The 20023-nt window shown below is 45.1% G+C and overlaps 1 long non-coding RNA gene across 1 annotated transcript; it reads right to left on the minus strand.

The window, feature by feature from the left end:
* Positions 1-18321: 18321 nt before the first annotated feature.
* On the minus strand, positions 18322-19403 carry LOC143415177 (uncharacterized). The gene is made up of 3 exons (XR_013095810.1): positions 19345-19403; positions 19064-19150; positions 18322-18361 (listed from the first exon to the last, which is right to left on the minus strand). It is a non-coding gene; the product is annotated as an uncharacterized LOC143415177 (long non-coding RNA).
* Between the last annotated feature and the right edge of the window lie 620 nt (positions 19404-20023).

A 20023-nucleotide genomic window follows, 5' to 3' on the forward strand; every position in this document is an offset into this window, starting at 1 on the left:
AAGTGTTCTTAAAGTTTTACTCTGATGAGAAAGGTGCGATTTCCTCTCATTACATCTGAGAGACGGTAAAACGTCTTAACGTCCAGCCTTTTATCTTTACAATGATACAGAGTGCTAGAACAGAGCTTCTCTGTATGTGCTTTTGCTAATAGTGAATATATATTTTTAATTAGAGATATAAATGAAGCTGCAGGTATGATTAACATGTTAAATGAGAAATGCAGTTTGAGTAATGAAAATGTTTTAATATGTAGATATTGTGTACATACACATGTTACAGCTTCGACAATAGTTAATTATGCTTAATTTCTTAATACTGATCAACGTATAATCAAGTTTAATCAATATGATGAATGAGAGAGGTTTGGATTTCCAATCAGCTCAGCACACTTGATAAGTGCACCTTTGGATCCCGGTGTGCTCGTCCTCTTTCTGCTCACAAAGATCAGAACAAGGTCACTAGATACCGTATTTTTCGCACTATAAGGCAAATTACTGTCGATGTTGGTGATGTGTTCTGGCCACATATTCTTTTCAGTGATCTTATTCTTGCAGTAGGTGCAGAAAATGACCAGCCTTTCTTCGTAATCCTTTGGCAGTTGCTGCGAGAGTGTAGTTCTTGTTACGCCCAAGAAGGACCTCCTCGAAAGTGACTGATCTTCATGTCACATGCTACCGCTGTTGCCTTGAGTCAAATACAGACTGTAGAGACGCTTCTACCTGATGTTCTCTGTTCAATAACCCACTGTTCAATGTTGTCCTCTAACTGTGGCCATCTCGCTTTGGTCCCTCCGAAACTGTTTGATCTTCTTTGCTTGGTGCAGGTCATCTTCTTGCTTCCTCCACTTCTGTACCACTGATTCATCAATGCTGAATTCTCTCGCAGCTGCTCTATTCCCATGTTCGACTGTGTGACTGATAGAGTTTGAAATCTGCTTTGTAAGCATCTCTTAACAGGTGCTGGTCCTGACTACAGTAGCCGTAATGCTCCGACAATCCATCATGCGGTGCAGCTTCATAGCTAGCAAAGTGCTACTAAAACATTTTTGACAGATTTCTGGGCGCCGTGTTCCACATAAAATCAGTTCGAGGGCAGTGAGCACAACTAGAATTCATACATAAGGCGCAACTGGTGATGGCGCGATATGGCAGCCTCGCTTCTGTCAGTCTGCCCCAGGGCAGCTGTGGCTACACCTGTAGCTGCCTCCACCAGTGTGTGAATGTGAGAGTGACTGAATAGTGGCATTGTAAAGCGCTTTGAGGGTCTCGAAAAGCGCTATATAAATGCAATCCATTATTATTATTATTACTTTATTATTATTAAAGTAAAGGATTTTAAGTGTGCCTTATACTCCGAAAAACATGGTGAGTATAATTCAGATGATTTGACTCCGTTTTTATTCATATTTGATCCTGTTTTTACCTTGCTACCGCTAAATTACTTTTTAAAAATCTCCTGCATTAAAAAGTATATTGTGGACATTCCCTTTTTTAACTTACTGTGAAACAGCAAAGGTAAAAACCTGAGTATTATCTACATTAGTATGAATAGCTCTTCCACTCCAGCCCTTTGAAGTAACAGACCCTTGGGGCTGATGACTGCCAGGCCTGTGAGGTTACTCAGGGACCTGTGGTGTCCAAAAACACAACGTGGGCTTTAAAGATAACTGGGAAACTTTCTGGGGGAAAAAATGGTCTTTAGGAGAGACAGCATCAATCCCACTGTGGATGGAGCAGCTCTTATTTCTAGAAATGAACTCAGACCAGCAAAAAACAAACATCAAAAAACAATTTAATCAAAATATATAAATATATAACAATATAACCTGACTCACTGCACCAAAGAGTGAAACTGTTAAATTAAATGTTGATTATGTGATGTTATGTTATGTCTCTCCGTTCTAACTCCATGTTACTAAACCATTTACTAAGTGATCAATATATTGATTTACTGTCCCAGGAAGGAGAGTTGCAGCATTCTCTCTGAACATTTAGCAATATTCCCTGAAACCTTTTTCTCTCTGATCCATCCATTTCTTCTTCTTATCCGGGGCCAGGTCGCAGGGGCAGCAGCCTACGCAGAGAAGCCCAGACCTCCCTCCCCCCAGCCACCTCCTCTAGTTTATCTGGGGGAACACCGAGGCGTTCCTGGACCAGCGAGACACCACCCTTGTCTGGCTGAGGACCATGGCCTCAGACTTGGAGGTGCTGATTCTCCTTCTGCAAACCGCTCCAGTGCGAGCTGGAAGCAATCACCCAATGAAGGCAAAAGAACCACAGTTGAAGCCTTCTGCCACTTGGCTACGTCTAGAAATTCTGTTCATAAAAATTATGTACAAAATCAATGACAACATCCACCGGACACAAGTCCAACTTATTGCTAGCAATGCGAACCAGGCTCCTCCAACGGTTGTATAAGGACTAAATGGTTTTTAATCACAGGACACATAACTCATACTCCGGATCAGATGACCTCTCCTGCAACCTGAACACCACCACCATCATGAAGAAAGCCCAACAACGTCTTCACTTTCTTAGGAAACTGAAGAAGGCCAGTCTCCCTCCTCCCACATCGTTTTACCAGGGAACCACTGACAGCGTCCTCTGCTGCTACATCACACTCTGGCACGGGAACTGCACCCTCGCTGAAAAGACGTCTCTGCAGCAGATAGTGAGGACACCCATCTCCCAACTCTATACACGTATGTAATAGTGTGGTAAGTCCCGTGACATATTGTGCTGCAATAACCCGAGCCACTGGAAAGAACAGTGACTGTCGCTGCCCGTCTCTTTTTCAGTACTCCGGAGCGGAGAGACTGACAGGGCGGCCGGGGACGCCACCGGGCTTTCCTTGCCCGCTCCGATTTTCCTGGACTTTATCGCCGTGGCTGACGCCACTGGACTTTTAGTGTGTTTATGTTTTATTGTTTTTTATTGTGTGTTCTCCTCGGCCAGGGCTGTTTAATAAAACACAGCAACTCATGTGAGATAAAAACGTGTCCATTTCCACCCCGTGACACATGCACCTTTACAAACACCAACATTACTCACCAAAAGACTCAAAGCAACACAATCTTCCACAAATGCACTACAAACTGGACCTGGGAACAATAGGCTTGTTTGCACACCTCAGTCACATCTGTATTATATTATATTTGCACATTTTGCACCTTGCACATGTCCGTGCACATATCCACTCCCCCCGTGGACACTGGCATGTTTTGGCTGCCGCTGCTCTCTCTCTATACTTTCCATACTTATTGCTTAGTATAGCTACACAAGTTTGTTTTATTCCCTGAACCTACATTGTCGTCCTAGGTAAAGTGCTTCTCTGCCTTACCTGTTTGACTGGCGTGTTTTTGGACATATTTACTGTCAGCTGTTAGCATCAGCTGGATTCTGGACATTGTAACATCATGACTGCTAAGGTCCTGTTCTTCCAGACTCTTCCCGCTGGGTTTGTTCTGCAGTCCGGCCTGTCTCCTCCACTCTGGGGTACACGGTACCAGAACGATTCTATCGACGCTTCCAGCACCTCCCGACCCTTCTGCTGGCTTTACTGCTGCACCCGATCCAGATGGAATTACAGGATCAACAGCTGGAACCCGATACCATCCCTGTGGTCATCTCATCGCTTCTCCGCTCAGAAGACTGGTTGATGGACTGCTGACCGCAGTGTGCTTGCTAGCCCTGCCAGGTCGGCTTGCAAAGCTAGCGGCGACTATCCCATCTCCGTCGGATTGCTTAATGTCCGATCCCTCTCCAGCAAGGGACCTCTTGTCTATGATCTTCTTAATGATCATAAACTTGACTTCATATATCTGTTGGAGACCTGGCAGCGTCCAAAGGATTTCGCCGATCTCAACCTGACCACTCCGCCTGCTTGCCTCCCCGGGGGAAAGGGTAACATCTCCTGGGTCTAGGTGCCGTTTCCCCCTCTGGGGGCGAGGGTACCTGGACCCGGGGTATAGAGTATGTTTGGGGAGTGTGATTGTGTGTACAGTGTCCATGTATGTCTATCCCTACGTTGGGTGAGTGCTGAGTATTTGTATATGTGTGCATGAGGGTGGGAATGCATGTTTGTGTCTGTGTGTGCCTGTTTGTCTGTGTCTATATGTCAGGTCGGGTCTTACACTCCACCTCTCTGGGAACTCCCAGGTGCGTTGGTGGTTCTTGGTGTCTGGGGCTGGGCGCTCAGGTATGTACCAGCTCACTCCCGGTGACTACTTGGCGGGGCCTGGTGCCTGTTGCTCGGTCAGGCCTCTTCCGGGGCAAAGGGGGCCCTCGGGCCTCCTGCGGCTCGGTTCACTCTGGCACAGCTGGCTGCCGGCAGAGCCGGCGGGCACGCCACTGCAGCCCCCTCTGGCTGCTGCTCCGTGGCTACTGGGTGACCCCTCGTCTGGGGCTCTCCTCAGCTCTTCCCAGGAGGGTGGCACGGATGCCCCTCCGGTGGTCCTCCTTGGGCTCTCGCACTCTGGGGCTTCTGGATGTCTGGAGCCTGGATCTCCTCCATGCCTGCTTCATGCCCTGGGGGACGGGGCTATGGCTCTCTACATCCTCTAGCAGACCATTACATGTGGAAACCATTTGAATACAAGCGCGCTGATCCACACAGGTGTTCACTGTTCACCTCTATTGGTGCTATTTCCAAGCACATTGTGCGCTGTCGGTCCTGCTTGCTGCACAACAACATTCAATATTTAGTATTTACTGCTGTTTACACTCAGCTAGATTAACGTGATGGTGTTGTGTTTAGTATGTTGCTCTGTTGTTTTTGCTTGTTTTCTCTTCTTTCTCTTTTTAAGTGCCCTTTCTCACTGTCCCTCTTCCCTTCTGTTTTTCTTTTCCTTCATATTTCTCTCTCCCTTTCCTGTCCCTCAGTCATGTCTGTCCCGTCTGTAACAACTGAAAATAAAATAAAATAAACAATAACAACAGAGGTCGATCAAATGGACCAATAGGGCAAGGCCGTGATGCTCCATTTGGCAAAGTAAATCCATTGGGTCTCCTTGTTGGTCTTCAGACAACAATTCTGACGGCTAAAGAACCAAATGGGACAGGAAAAAAATAAAAATACAGCTGCTCGTACTGCGTCCAGAACTAGATCCACTGAACATATAACACCTGTTCTTAAACATTGGCTTCCAGTTCACTCTGTGTCAGATCCTGCTTCTCACTTTCAAAGCGCTTCATAACCTCGCTCCTCCATATTTATCTGATCTTCTCCACACATACTCACCCCCTCGTACACTTCGCTCTTCTTCAGCTTCCCGTCTGTCTGTTCCACCTGCTCACCTGACCACGGGACTCAGAGTCGTTCTGCCCCGAGACTTTGGATGCACTTCCACCAGATCTCCACAAAATCTAGCGAGTTATTATTTATTTGTAATTTCAAGTTTTACATCTCTTGGAGATATGTTTTTTATATTCTTTTAAATGCACCACGGGGGGCTTGGAGTGAAACGACATTTCGGTACACTGTATACTGTGTATATTGTTGTATTGACAACAAAGACTTTGAATCTTGAATCTCCCAAGGGACACAACACTTTCTCCAAGTCCACAGAACACATGTTGACTGGTTAGGTGAACTCCCATGCACCCTCAAACATCCTCAAGAGGATAAAGTTGGTCCTCCTGCTGTGTGCCCAGCCTGGAGGTTGCGGTCTGTGACCGGCTCTCGGTGCAGACGGCTCCCTGTTATAGTGTTTCCTCACTTGGCTCACTTGGCTCATGTGAACCCAGCCCAATTTTTACTCTTTAAGTGTGCGTGTATGTGTGTGTGTGTGTGTGTGTGTGGAGGGGGGGGGGGGGGGGGGATATGTGTATGTGTGTATTCACATCATTTATGTTAATGAGAGTGTGGGGAGTGCGTTGGAGGGTGGGGTGGGCTGCTTTTAACTATGTAAAGCACTTTCTGCTACATTTTTTGTATGAAAAGTGCTTTATAAATAAAGATTGATTGATTGATCGTTGAGACTGAGGAGTGTGATTCCCCTATAGTTGGAGCACACCCTCTGGCTCTCCCTTCTTAAAGCTAAGAACCACCACTGCTTTGCCAATTCAGAGGTACAGCCCCAGATGTTCATGTAGCATTGTAGAAGCATCTCAGCCAAGACAGCCCTATACCATCCAGAGCCTTCAGGAACTCATCCACCCTAGGGGCCCTGTTGTCCCCCTTGTCCTGAAACGCTGCTTCTTCTATGGAAGACGTGTAAGTGGGATTAATGAGGTCCCCAATGTCCTTCAGAGACTAGGTCTCTGCTAGGCATTCCCAGGGTACCCTCACTTGTTAAGATCTGCGGGTGCAGATCGTGTATGGCGAGGTGTGGACCCACATGCAGACAACACAGGGAAGCAGAAGCTTGGAAACAAAAGACGAGGTAATACAGTCTGAACACGAGGATACAAAAAACAAAATGCAACAACAACCTAAACTGGGAAAATACTAAGAAACCTGAAAATACTAGGCCCCTTTCTCAATTCTCAAGTACGCGACTCCTTACACGCATTCTGGGCAAGTCTGGACTTGCCGAGTCCGGACTCGTGATTTGTACAGTTGGAACATCAGCGTACTTGATGATGTCACAGGTCCGGAGTTTTTACTGCAATCCCCTCTTAACTGTGATTTATATGTTATGAAGCTTAACTTTAATCTCAGCCAAACCGTTTTACTCAGGAACAAAGAAACATTGAAACAAACCAAACACGATTTAGAAGTTATCTAAGTGACTTATACATCAATCTCTCTATTAATAAAAACAGTGTACATGTAGGTCTTAATAGAAACAAACAGGTGAGATGTTAGAACACTTTTATTTTTATTTTAGTGGACACCAGAGGCGGAGCCAGACATTGTGTACACCCGGGGCTTAGCCCTAAAGGGTAATACGCGCGCGCGCGGGGGGGGGTTGGAAATGACAAAAAAACCTGCTGTGAAGTTGAAGATTTATTAGGCTGTGTTGTAAGCTTTAAAAAAGAAAAGAAAAATTAATATGTGAAAAAAAATATCACATATGCAGCTTAAAAACAGTTTTTTACTTAAACAGCAAGGCAGAACGAAGTTAGGGCTGTTTCAAGATACGGGGACTAAACCCCATTTCAACCACACCCAGAACTGATCCGGAATGAAAACAGCAGAATAACAGTTCAAAATCAGGACTACTTTAGGACTTAACCAACAAAGAACCAAAATCAAAACTAGATGACAGTAGCACTGAAAATCATCACAGATCTGCACTACACTGACAACACCTCTTTATTGTGGTAACATGAGATTGTATCTTCGAGGCTTGAGTTTTGCAAACCTATCAATGACATTTTCAGGGTCAACATTATCCAAGTACTTTTCAATAGATAATATGGCCAAATCATTCAGCCTCTCTTGTCCCATGGTTCTCCTTAGCCACATGTGGAGACGACGCAAGGCACTAAAAGAGCGCTCACAGCTGCAGCTACTGACAGGAATGGTTAGTGCAATTCTAAAGATGACCTTCAGAGTTGGGAACATGTCCTCGTCAAGCAAGTGGAAGGCAGTTGTGATGTCGCAAATGTTCTCTTTTTCCATTTTTCTTTTCATGAAGTTTTTTGCCACAACAAGTTCTTCAGGCTTTATCGTCACATGGTAGTGTGCCGCAATGGGTTTTAAGGCATCTTTGGAAAGGAATGTTGGGGAGGATGGATTGCATGCCTGAATGCCCTCCATTATTTTCTGTCCTGCCCCAGAAAATCTGTCTGCTAGCTCCTGCAACATTCGGTCCAAACAAGGAAAGAATATCTCGTACCTAAACTCTGCTGAGCTTCTGAGATTTGGTGTTGCAGCACAGCTGGACTCAAGTACAAATCCTTCAAGTCTTTTCTGTTTGTGTCGTGCCCCCTGAGGAATCTGGATGTTGTAGCTTCCACAAATGTCCATGGTCTTCTCAAATATTTCCTCAGCAGCAGCCTCTGTGCGCAGTTTACTTAGTGTATCAACTACCGACATCTTGTACTCCACAGCTTTGCCCATGTCTAGCCTTTCTCCCTGCAGGTAGCGGTGCAGGCCTTCAGTGATGCCAAGCAGCAGAGAACATGATTAACATGTACACAGTCTTGGGTTTTGACAGCTTGGACAAGATCCCTTTAGCAATAGGAGTGTTTTTGGCTTCAAGAGTTGCTAAAACTGCAGAAATGTTGTTGAGAAGGGCTTTGATGGAATTTACTTGGCAGGGCCATCTTGTGTTAGAGAGCTGAACAAGCTCAGATGCAAACAGTCCAAGGTCCTTTTGCAGTTCCTTAAACTTTGTGTGGTTTACCAGGGAGGTGTTAAAAAACGAGTAGACATTTTCCAAAAGTCCAAAGAAGTCAGAAGCAGCTGGAATAGCCTTGCATGTATGGCAAAGGACAAGGTTGAGCAGTGCACATATACTGCTTCACGGTGTCTCTGTCTGAAACGGGACTGCACACCACCCACAGCACCACTCATGACAGATGCCCCATCATAGGATTGAGCAACACAAAGTAAGTCACTGAGCGTGTGATACTGCAACAGCTCCTCAATAGTGTCTGTAATGCACTGTGCATCAAACCTTTCTAGTTTCCGTAGACCAAGAAAACATTCTTTGACATGGCCTTTACATGACACAAAACGTACACACACTGCAAGCTGCTCCGTGTGCCCATCTCTAGCCTCATCAGCCATAACAGAGTACATCTCAGCTTCCTTCATCTCTTTAACTATATTTCCAGTTATTTCATGTGAAATGCTGGTTATCATCTCATTGTGTGAAAAATGAGACAGATAGGTAGCATGTGAGACAGGACTGTAAGCCTGTAGGGACAGGCTTAGGGCGTCGGGGGGTTCCCTGGAGGCATATTCCTTGGGGGGCTCAACCCGGGGTAGCGGTCATGTCCGGTTGGGGGCTCTTTTGGCTCTCGGGTGACTGTTTCCTCGTGGCTGCGTGCAGCGGGGCTAGGGGAGGGTCTTTGCTGACGGACGTGGGTTACTGACCTGGTAGCCTGTCTGCCCCTGGGTGGGTCCGGGATGGGCGTGAGGTTCTGGGGGCGCTCCGTCTCTGGGCTGGGGCCCTGGCCGGGCCTCGGGGCCTTGGGTCCTGGTTTGTGTGTTGCTGGGGTTGTGGGCAGGTGGGTGCATGGGGGCCCATCCCTGGCGCAGGGTGCTGCCGGTGCGTCGAGCCACCTGGGGGGGCTCTTCAACTGGTGGGGGAGATTGTCACACCTAGCAGGAGCTTTCCTCTCCCCAGGAACTCTGCAGGAGGGGGAGATACAGGAGAGGTGGAGGAAGATCTCAGCCTGGGCGTCTATTGTCTCATGTAGTCTGGAAGATGAGTGGATGGTGGGGTGGGTGCAGTTTTTTCTGTGGTGGGGTTGGGTGGACTGTCCTGGGCTCTGTGGGGCCGGGGGGCGCTGCTGCACTGGGCCCCGGTCTGGATGGGCCTGGGCCCCCTTTCCCTGGCGGGTCGCGGAGTATGGGAGTGCCTACTGGGGTCAGCGGGGGAGCTGGCCCCAGGGAGGGGTCACTTGCCCCTCCCTTCCTTCCCTCCCCATCTCCAGCTGCCTCCCTCTTCCCGCTCCACCACAACCACCCACACATGCAGGGCCTTGGAGTAGGGGTATGTCACCAGGGTGCAGAGGAGGCTACCCCCCCCTCTGTCCCCTTCTGGCTGCCTCTGCTTCAATTTTATCCCACAACTTAGACATTCACATTACTCACACTCTCATTACACATACATATAGGATCTTGGGGGTGGGCACGCTACACGGAGTCCAAATTACCATCAGGGTGTGCACCTCACCCCTGGCGTCGTTTCCCACCTCTCAATGTTAAATACATGTAGACATTGAGGGCTAGCAGGAGGGACCATGCGCTTACCTGCTGCTCTCTGGCAGGTAGCTCCATGCTCTCCTGGGTTTTCATTGCACCTTAGAACACACATGCATCAACACTACAATGAGCGGGTGGAGGGAGGTTTGGAGTCTTCTCTCACCCCCGTTCTCTGCGACCTGCTGGAGCGGGGGGGCTAGGAGGAGGAGTTGGCCATCCGACTGCGGTCTGGAGTGTGGGGCCTCCCTGCTGCTGCGGAGTCGGGGCGGTCTGCCTCCCCCCACTGCAGGGAAAAGGGTAACACCACCTGGGTCTGGGTGCAGTTTCCCCCTCCAGGGGCAAGGGTACCTAGACCCGGTTCGTAGAGTACGCTTGGGGAGTGTGATCGTGTGTACAACGTCTCTTTATGTCTGTCTCCACGTTGGTTGAGTGTGGAGTAAGTGCATATGAGAGCATGAGGGTGGGAATGGATGTTTGTATATGTGTGTGCCTGTATGTCTGTGTCTATATGTCAGGTTGGGTATCAGACGCCACCTCTCTGTGGACATCTCAGGCCCTCCAAGGTTTGGAGGCCTATCTCCCCCCACCACCACTTCCCCTGCCAGTGGCGGACTCCCTCAGGTGTCGGTGCGTTGGTGGTTCTTTGTGTCTGGGGGTGGGCGTCCGGGTACACACCGGCTCACTCCTTGGCGGCCACTTATCGGGGCCTGGAGCCTGGGGCTCGCTCGGGCCACTTCGGAGGTGGGGTGCCCCCGGCCTCTCGGCCTGGGGCTCGGTCACTCAGGCGCAGCTGGCTGCCGGCGGAGCTCACGGGCGCGTCACTGCAACCCCCCCTGGCTTCTGCTCCGCGGCTGCTGAGTGAGCCCTCATCTGGGACTCTCCTCAGCTCTTTCTGGGACAGTGGCGCGGCTGCCCCTCTGTTGGTCTTCCTTGGTCTCTTGTGTTCTGGGGGCCTCTGGATGTCTGGAGTTTTGATCTCCTCCATACCTGCTTCATACCCTGGAGGACGGGGCTATGGCTCCCCACACTCCCTAGCAGATCATTATTATTTGGAATGCAAGCATGCTGATCCACACAGGTGTGCACACAGGTGTACACACGGGTATTCACAGACGCGGACTACAGCTTTCTTGGCTGCTGCCTCAAAGCACATTGTGCGCTGTCTATCTTGCGTGCTGTACAATATCGTTTATTATTTAGTATCTACTGATATCTACTGCTAGCTAGTTTATTGTGATGGTGCTGTTTTTTTTATTATGTTGCTCTTTGTTGTTTGCTTTCTCTTCTGTTTTTTTTCTCCATACAGGTGACCCAGGGGTTTTGTTTTTTTTGTTTGTTTTTTTTTTTTTCTTTCTTCCCCCCCTTCTCACCGTCTCTTCTCCCCTTTGGTTTTCTTTCTCTCCCTCTCTTTCTTTCATTCTTTCTCCCTGTCCTATCCGCCAGTCATGTCTGTCCCGTTTGTAGCAACTGAAAATAAAATAAATTCATAATTATAATAAAGGTCAATCAAATGGACCAATATGGCAAGGCCATGATGATCCACTTGGTAAAATAAATCCGCTTGGCATCTTTCTTGGCCTTAAGACAACAATTCTGATGCTAAAGATCCAAACGGGACACAAAAAAATAATAAATAAATTAGAAAAAATTAAAAAAAGGACTGTAATTTTTCAAAAATAGATCAAATGTTTTCAGCAGCTTCAAGCACTCCAGGAAGTTGCCTTGATTATGACTGGTGGATTCCTGCCCACCGTGGCCACAGAATGGTATTCCTTGTTTTCCAAGGAAACTTGTTACAGCTAAGATCCTGTGGAGATACTGTCGTCTCTCTGAAATCTCTGCTGCGCTTGCTGATCTAAGTTGCTCAACAGCGTCACCTTGGTTTTTTGTGGTCTTAAAGCTGTGCCGGCAGATCATAGAAGACAAATGGCTGGAACTCTTTTCGTGCTCCCTAAAGGCATTTAAAGCCCTCTTCCAATTGCAGAACCCTGAATGACTGAGGCCATCTTTTTTTAAAGTATTCTGCTTCCCAAAAATGCGACATGAAAAACAGAAAGCCAAGTTCCTCACAACAGAATACTCCAGCCATGTAAACTGTTCAAACCAACTCTTATTGAACGCCCTCTGCTGGCCTCCAAACTGGCTCAGCGGATATTGTGGGAGGACATTGTCTTGGATCACGTTCTAGAGTTCCTAAATCATCTCCTGCTGCTCCTTCCAGTAAACCTCCTTCAGCTGTCCTTAACGATCCACCTGCTGCTTCCTGCTGTGATGCTGTTGTGTTTTGGTTTTCTCTTGCTTTCCTGATTTCCCCTGACCTCTCTGAATGATCAGAAAGAGAATCATTACTAATTAATGATCCCTCTGTATTTGTCTTTGTGAGTCACAAGTTTGTGCCATATTATTTTATTTTTTTTCCTCATATTTTTATTGAGAGACAAGTGTACAGTGGTTTACAATGACAATTCAATCTGTTCCCCTCACATATTTTTTAGTTTTTCTTACATAAACAGATACAATAACACACACACACACACACACACACACACACACACACACACACACACACACACACACGCTTAAATAAACAAACAAAACAAAACCTAATAAGAAACCCAAAACAAACACAAACAACAAACCCCAAAACACACACAAAAAAAAAAAAAAAAAAAAAAAAAAAAAAAGGGGGGGGGGGGGGAGAGATGTGATATTAATCAGCTGGTAGAGCGTGTAATGACTTGCAATAGTCTACGAAGGGCCCCCAGATACGATAAAATTCTCTGTATTTGCCCTTCGCCACAAGGCCTATCTTTTGCAATTTAAGAAATGACATCACATCTCTAAACCAAAAAGAAACTGAAGGTGGCTTTGAAGATTTCCAAAGGAGTAAGATGCAACGTCTAGCCAAAAGTGATGTAAAGGCTAAAATTTTGAAGTGTGTAGGGTCGGTTAGACCAGTGTTGACTGGAAGCCCAAAAACAGCTAGAAAAGGGTCCATGCAGATCTGGGTCCCAAGAGCCTTGGAAAGAATAACTGAATACTGACTCCAGAAGCCATGGAGTCTTGGGCACAGAAAGAACATATGGCCTAGGTCACATGGGGTGGCATGACATCTCTCACACTGATCCATCACTTGTGGGTAAATCTCAGACAGACGAGACTTCGAATAGTAAACCCTGTACAACACCTTGAACTGGATAAGTTGTAACCTGGCACAGGACGTACTATAACGGACATTGGATACTGCCTTCTCCCATTGCTGATCCGAAAAAATTACTCCTAACTCCCGCTCCCAAGCCCCCCTAATTTTAACAACTGAATGGATATTTAAATCCATAAGTTGTTTATATATTAAAGATATAATTGACTTCTTATTGGGTTTAAGGGATAAGAATTCCTCCCACGGTTGGACATTTGGGAGAAGAGGGTAGGAGGGGAAGAGAGCAGAAGTGCAATGCCGCGCCTGAAAATAACGGAATAGATTGGTAGCCGGAAGATTTGTTTCTGAACACAGGTCTAAAAAAGTTAAGTGCCATCTTTATAGAGATCCTTAAATGTATTAATACCATGACGCTTCCACTGTACATAGGTACCATCAATGAGGCCAGGAGTAAACAGATGGTTCTGCGTGATGGGCATGTGTACTGACGCAGAGATGTACTTAAAATGACTCCTGAATTGTGACCAGACCCTTAGACTAGACTGTACCACGGGATTTTGGGTGAAATGAGAAGGCTTAAGTGGTAGTGGAGAGAACAATAAAGCTTCTAAGGATGAGGAAGTGCACGACAGGCGTTCCAGTTTGCACCACAGCAGTTCTTGAGATTCAAGCCAATGGGTCAATTTGTGAACATGAGAGGACCAATAGTAAAATAAAAAGTTAGGCAAGGCAAGACCACCATCAAATGTCAGTCTCTGTAATAATGATTTCCTCACCCTGGGGTGTTTCCCTCCCCACAAAAACGATGTAACTAGCTGGTCTAACTTTTTGAAAAAAGCTTTAGGTAAAAATATAGGAATACTCTGAAACAGAAATAACAATCGAGGCAAAATGTTCATCTTTACAGCATTGATCCGACCAATTAGGGACAAAGGTAGCGATTTCCATCTCTGAAAATCCGATTGAATTTGAGTCATTAAAGGGGAGAAATTGGAAGAGTATAGAGAAGACAAAGTACGAGTCACGTTAACTCCCAAATACTTAAAGCCGGCAGGGCTAAGTCTAAAAGGAATGTCAGATTGTTTAAGTGTAAGACTTAAAGAATTTATGGGGAAACATTCACTTTCAAGAAGATTTATTTTGTAACCTGACAGAGAGCCGAACTTGTTTAATAGAGACACAATCGATGGTATGCTAGATAAGGGATCAGAAACATATAGAAGCAGGTCATCTGCATATAAAGACAATTTTACGTCAAGGCCTGACCGGGAAATACCACGAAAATGAGGAAGGGCCTTCAAAGCTACAGATAGGGGTTCAATTACAATAGCAAAAAGTAGGGGGGACAGGGGGCAACCCTGTCTCGTGCCGCGTGACAATGAGAAGTAGCCAGAGGAAACACCATTTGTATAGACACTGGCTTGGGGTGCCTTGTACAACAGTCGAATCCATGAAATGAATCTGTCCTTGAAACCAAATCTTTGCAAGACCGCAAAGAGAAAGCTCCACTCCACACGATCGAAAGCTTTCTCAGCATCAAGTGAGATAACTACTTCTGAATTAGTGGTCGAGTGTTGGGAGAGAATGACATTCAAAAGCGTGCGGACATTAAAGAACAGCTGGCAGCCTTTAATAAAGCCATTCTGTTCATCTGAAATAATAGTAGGAAGAACCTTTTCAAGGCGAATTGCTAAAATTTTAGCCAAGACTTTAACATCAACATTCAGCAGTGAAATAGGCCTATACGAGGTGCAAGACGTAGGATCCTTACCCTTCTTTAAGAGAACAGTAATTAGTGCTTGAGACAATGTAGGGGGCAATAGACCACGTACAAAAGATTCATTATACACTGAAAGAAGTAGTGGGGCTAACTTGTCTACAAACTTGTCTTATTGTATATTTATTTTATTTTATTCTACTGTATATAGTATTTTATTTTATTCTATTCTGTACAGTTGTGTACTGTATTTATTCTTATTGTATTCTAATTTTTGCCTCATAACTTTTGCACTGTCCACTTCCTGCTGTGACAAAACAAATTTCCCACGTGTGGGACTAATAAAGGTTATCTTATCTTATCTTAAATGTTTTTAAAAATTCAACTGAAAACCCATCAGGTCCTGGTGCCTTACTATTGTGCATGGTCTTGATTGCATGCACAATGTCATCCAACCTAAAAGGGGCATCTAATTGTTCAGCTATAACAGGATCGACAGTGGGCATTATAAGACCGTTAAAAAAGGAATCCATCTCAGAGGCGTCAGCAGCAGATTCAGATTCATATAGGGAGGAATAATACGTCTTAAACACCTCGTTGACTTCCTTTGAATCAGAGACCAAGTTGCCTGCCGCATCTTTAATTTGAGAAATTAATCGAGAAGAGGCCTGACGTTTTAACTGATGGGCCAAAAGCCTTCTGGGCTTATCACCATGTTCATAATAAGTCGCACGCGCACGAAGTAAGAGACGTTCAGCATCTGCCGTAGAAAGTAAATCAAATTCGGTCTGCAAGTCAAGTCGTCTTTTATGCAAATCGGGAGTGGGACTGTCAACAACCTGTCTATCTATGTCACAAATTTGCGTAGTCAAAGTTTGAAGTTTGGCTTTGTGGCTTTTAGTGGAATGGGCAGAGAAAGAAATTATTTGCCCACGCACATATGCCTTAAGAGATTCCCAAAGTAATGACCTCGTAACAGTATCGCTGTCGTTAAACACCATAAATTCATCAATTGCGGATTTGATAAAGGTAACAAACCCCTCATCCGAAAGCAACAAAGAGTTAAATCTCCAGGGTGAGGAAAAAGAGGACCGGGCTATGAGCTTGATGTCAACGCTAAGTGGTGCGTGATCGGAAATGACAATAGGATGATATGTAGATGACAGTACTTTTGGAATAAGGGAACCGTCCACAAAAAAATAATCAATCCGCGAAAAGGACTGATGTACCTGAGAAAAGAAAGAGTACGCTCTGGTAGTAGGGTTAGAAAACCTCCAGGGATCTACAAAACCATTCTGAGACATAAACTCTGAAATAGACTTGGACATAGAGGATTGGGTCAGGGTCCGAGGATTCGAGCGATCTAAGGCAGGATCAATAACACAGTTTAAGTCACCACCCAATATCAAAAGATGAGTATCAAGGGAAGGGAGACTACTCAAAAGTGCATCTGTAAAACCTGGATTATCAAAATTTGGCGCATACACATTGACTAAGAGGACGGGTACATTGTACATGGTGCCTACAACAACCAAATATCTCCTGTTTTTGTCAGCTTTAATCTCAGAGGCTGTAAACTGTACCCTTCTGTTTATTAAGATCGCCACCCCCCTGGCTTTTGAATTAAACATTGAATGGAAAGTATGACCCACCCATGGGCACCTGAGCCTAAGACGATCCCGATTTCGCAAATGGGTCTCTTGCAAAAACATTACATCACTCTTTAAACGTTTAAGATGCGAGAATATTTTAGATCGTTTAATTGGGCTATTCATACCTTTGACATTCCAAGTTAAAAATCTAATCCCACAATTGCCTAAGGACTGACCTGAAGTACTGGTCATTGCAGAAAGATAAAAGAGAAAATACTTATTTCTTCACCCCCAAAGAAAGAACAAGTGGAAAAACACACTCACACAAACACACAACGCAAACCCACAACAACAGAAGTACAGCTTCAGAATAAAAATAATAATAACACGTCAAACACACCCTCCCGCCTCCCCCCTGCACAGCAAAAGCCCCCATCCCCAAACGATGGAGACGGCAGTGCACGCTCCCACCCGGAGCAATCTGAACAAAAACGCTCCCGACTACGAAACGAACCGAGTCAAACCAAAGCTCCAACAGAGTCTTTTCTCAATAGATTAAAAGGCACAAATAAAATAAAAATAACCCAATTATATTTTACTATTAGACAGGTAAAACAAAACAAGTGTTTGGCAGAGTAACAAACTTAGCTTACCACAATGAGGTTTGGATTTGGATCATGCGCTATTTCAAACAAACAAACATTGTCCCGCTATATTTTTTATCGCGTGGTTATTGTCTTAATATATTCCTTGGCCTCATCTGGCGAGACGAAGTCGCGCTGCATTCCTTGATAAGTGATCCGCAGTCTTGCCGGATAGAGGATCCCAAATCGGACTCCCTGGATGCCGTGAAGCTGGCGACGGACCTCATTGAAAGCCGCACGGGCCCGCGCTGTCTTAGCGGTGTGGTCGGGGAACACAGAAATGGTCATATTATTTATCTGCACTCTCTGCAGCTCCCTGGCCTTCTGGAGAATCCTAGCACAGTCCGCGTAATAGTGCAGCCTCACAACCATAGCACGGGGGCGTTCACCGGTGTTAGGTTTGGGGGCCAAAGTTCGGTGGGCTCTATCTACAAGCGGCTCCTTCCCAAGCTGAAATGCCTCCATCAACAGCACAGACACATCTGTAGCGGACAGGACGTTCTCCTCTGGCACACCAACAATGCGTATATTATTGCGGCGAGACCTGGACTCCAAATCCTCGCATTTATTCTCCAATTTGGCCAACTCCTTTGACATCGCATCCACTTTGGCTTGGAGGTGGACAATATCATCCGTGCATGTGGAGAGAGACTGTTCCATCTCCGTAACTGTGCTCCTGAGGCCAGCGAATTCCTGCCGCATGGTAGTTATATCTGAGGAAAGGTCCGTTTTTAGTTGCTGTATGTCGGACCTGATAGACGTGAGATTCTCCGCAAACGCTGCCGTCAGTTCCTTTTTAAACAGTGATGAAATTTCTTCACGAAGTTCAGAGAGGAGTTCAGCTTTCGTGAATTTTTCCGTATCGACGAGCGGCGTGTCGGGTGACCCAGGCAGTGGCGAAGTTTTACCACGAGGCGGGGATGCAGTGTTAGCAGCAGGCCGCAAGTTCGGCTGAGAGGTGCTTGCGCTCTTATTAACCTTACGCGACATTGTAAACACAAAAAGCAAAAACAGTCTTGTCTCGGAACTAAACAAAAAGAAAAAACCCGTCAAAATGTGCCTGGAAATGCTAGATAATAACTAGACTCTGCAGGAGCTACGCTCGGTGCGACCTACGCCATAGTCACCTAAACCGGAAGTCCGCCATATTATTTTTAATTCTACCAAAGTACTCTATTTAGATTCACAAAAGTTTATATAACTAATTAGCCTTGTTGTGCAAATAAGTTTGCATAACTTAATAAATATAGAATTTGAAAAATAACAAACCTAAAAAGATACACTAGGTACGAGATACATGTTCTGATGTTTTGGCAAACAACCATTTGACTAACATGTCTGTCTCACCTGGTTCTTGTTCCATTTCTCTTCTGTCCTCATTCTCCTCTCCATCTCCCTCTCTCACCCTCTCTCTCCCTCTTTGTGCTGAGAATCAAACCAAACACCAACATCATCAAATATACAGTTGAAACCAGATATTTACATGCTCTTCAGATAAAAACACAAACACTTATTTAAGGTAAAACCTCAAATTAGACTAAATGTTTAATTTATATTTGTTAACTTTAAGAGTAAAGAGAGAAACTGTCTGTATTTCTTAATTGCAAATGGCACCAAATTGTATTCAAACTGAGCCACACTTATGGAGCTCCACAGTTCTGTTCCTGGTGTTTTGGTTGACATCTCTTGATTTTCCCATGTCACAGAAACAGGCTCTGTGTTTTGCCTTATATGCATCCACAGCTGTGCCACCAGTTTACTCACATGGACTCTACTAACCTATCAGAAGCTTCTTCAGCTCAGAATGGAATCGTCTGGAGTTTCTTATTAATTAACAATAAACTTAGTGTACATGTACTCCTAAATTTAATGAAAGTGATAAAAAATAGAAGCTCTGTCTCTCTTTATTCTGACATTTAACTAATTCAAAATATATTTCAATATTTATCTAAAACAAAAGTTTACTCTAAATTGATGTTGTACAGTAAAAATGTTTTATGTTTTCTCCCTAAAGTGTAAATATCTGGTTACAAATGTGAATATCCTGCCGTGTACTGAAACCCCTCTTGTTTTGCATAGAAATATACTGAACAACATACAAAGCATAATATAGAAAATAACATTTACCTGAGTTTTTCTTTGAAAGAAGCCTCTAATGTCCATTCTTATATTTCAGTACATAACTGAAACCGATTTAGTCGGGGAGGGTAAGAACTGAGAATATGAAATAAACACACGTAAGCTAAGACTCTAAAAAAATAGCATTTGTTCGGCTTTTCATTTCGCCATTTGTTGAGTCACTTGAAGAGCAAGTAAGGTAATATTGGTCAAGTGATCAGTTTGATATCTTTCGTGATGCACCGTCATATTTACATTATTTGTACGGTACGAATGATTTGCTTTGGTACCTGGTCAAACTTAAGCTCTCCTTAGTATGGCTAGCTCTGTCTCTCCAACCTCCAACAGCGCACTCACAGGCGGCAGCTGCCCCGCCCCCTCGCTCAGTCGCTTAGTGCCTGAGCTCGGATCATACCAATATCAGGGGGGATTCACGCACAGTCGTAAATTCCCACAGTGTGCACTATGTGCTTCGAATATTGTGTGTACTTTTTGTTTTATACAGTTGTCAGCCAGACATCTAACTATGAAAAAATTACACTCCAAAAGACCCCGGGCCTCTGACAAAACAACCCGGGCTTAAGCCCAGTAAGCCACCCCCACGCTCCGCCCCTGGTGGACACTCAAAAATGACAGACAGCTGCTGGGGTTTGGAAGAGAACTGAAAAAAATATTTAAAAGAATCTGATCATTTTTGAAGCAGCCTTCAGAATCTCCATGTACTAAGATGCTGTTTTTGTTCCCGGTGAAAATGTTTCCTGAATTAAAATATTTTTAATGTTAGATTTAATCCAGAGTCAGCTAATCTCAGCCAAACCGATTTACTCAGAACAAATAAACACTGAAACTAACCAAACATTAACATTTCGCAGTTATCTAAGTGGCTTATACATCATGTTTAACCTGAGTAGTGAAAGACCGTGGGGGGTTTGAAAACGATGTGCGGGAGTCTGCTGTTCTCGCCGGGCT

This window comes from Maylandia zebra, linkage group LG23 (assembly GCF_041146795.1).
Source record: "Maylandia zebra isolate NMK-2024a linkage group LG23, Mzebra_GT3a, whole genome shotgun sequence".
NCBI lineage: Eukaryota > Metazoa > Chordata > Actinopteri > Cichliformes > Cichlidae > Maylandia > Maylandia zebra.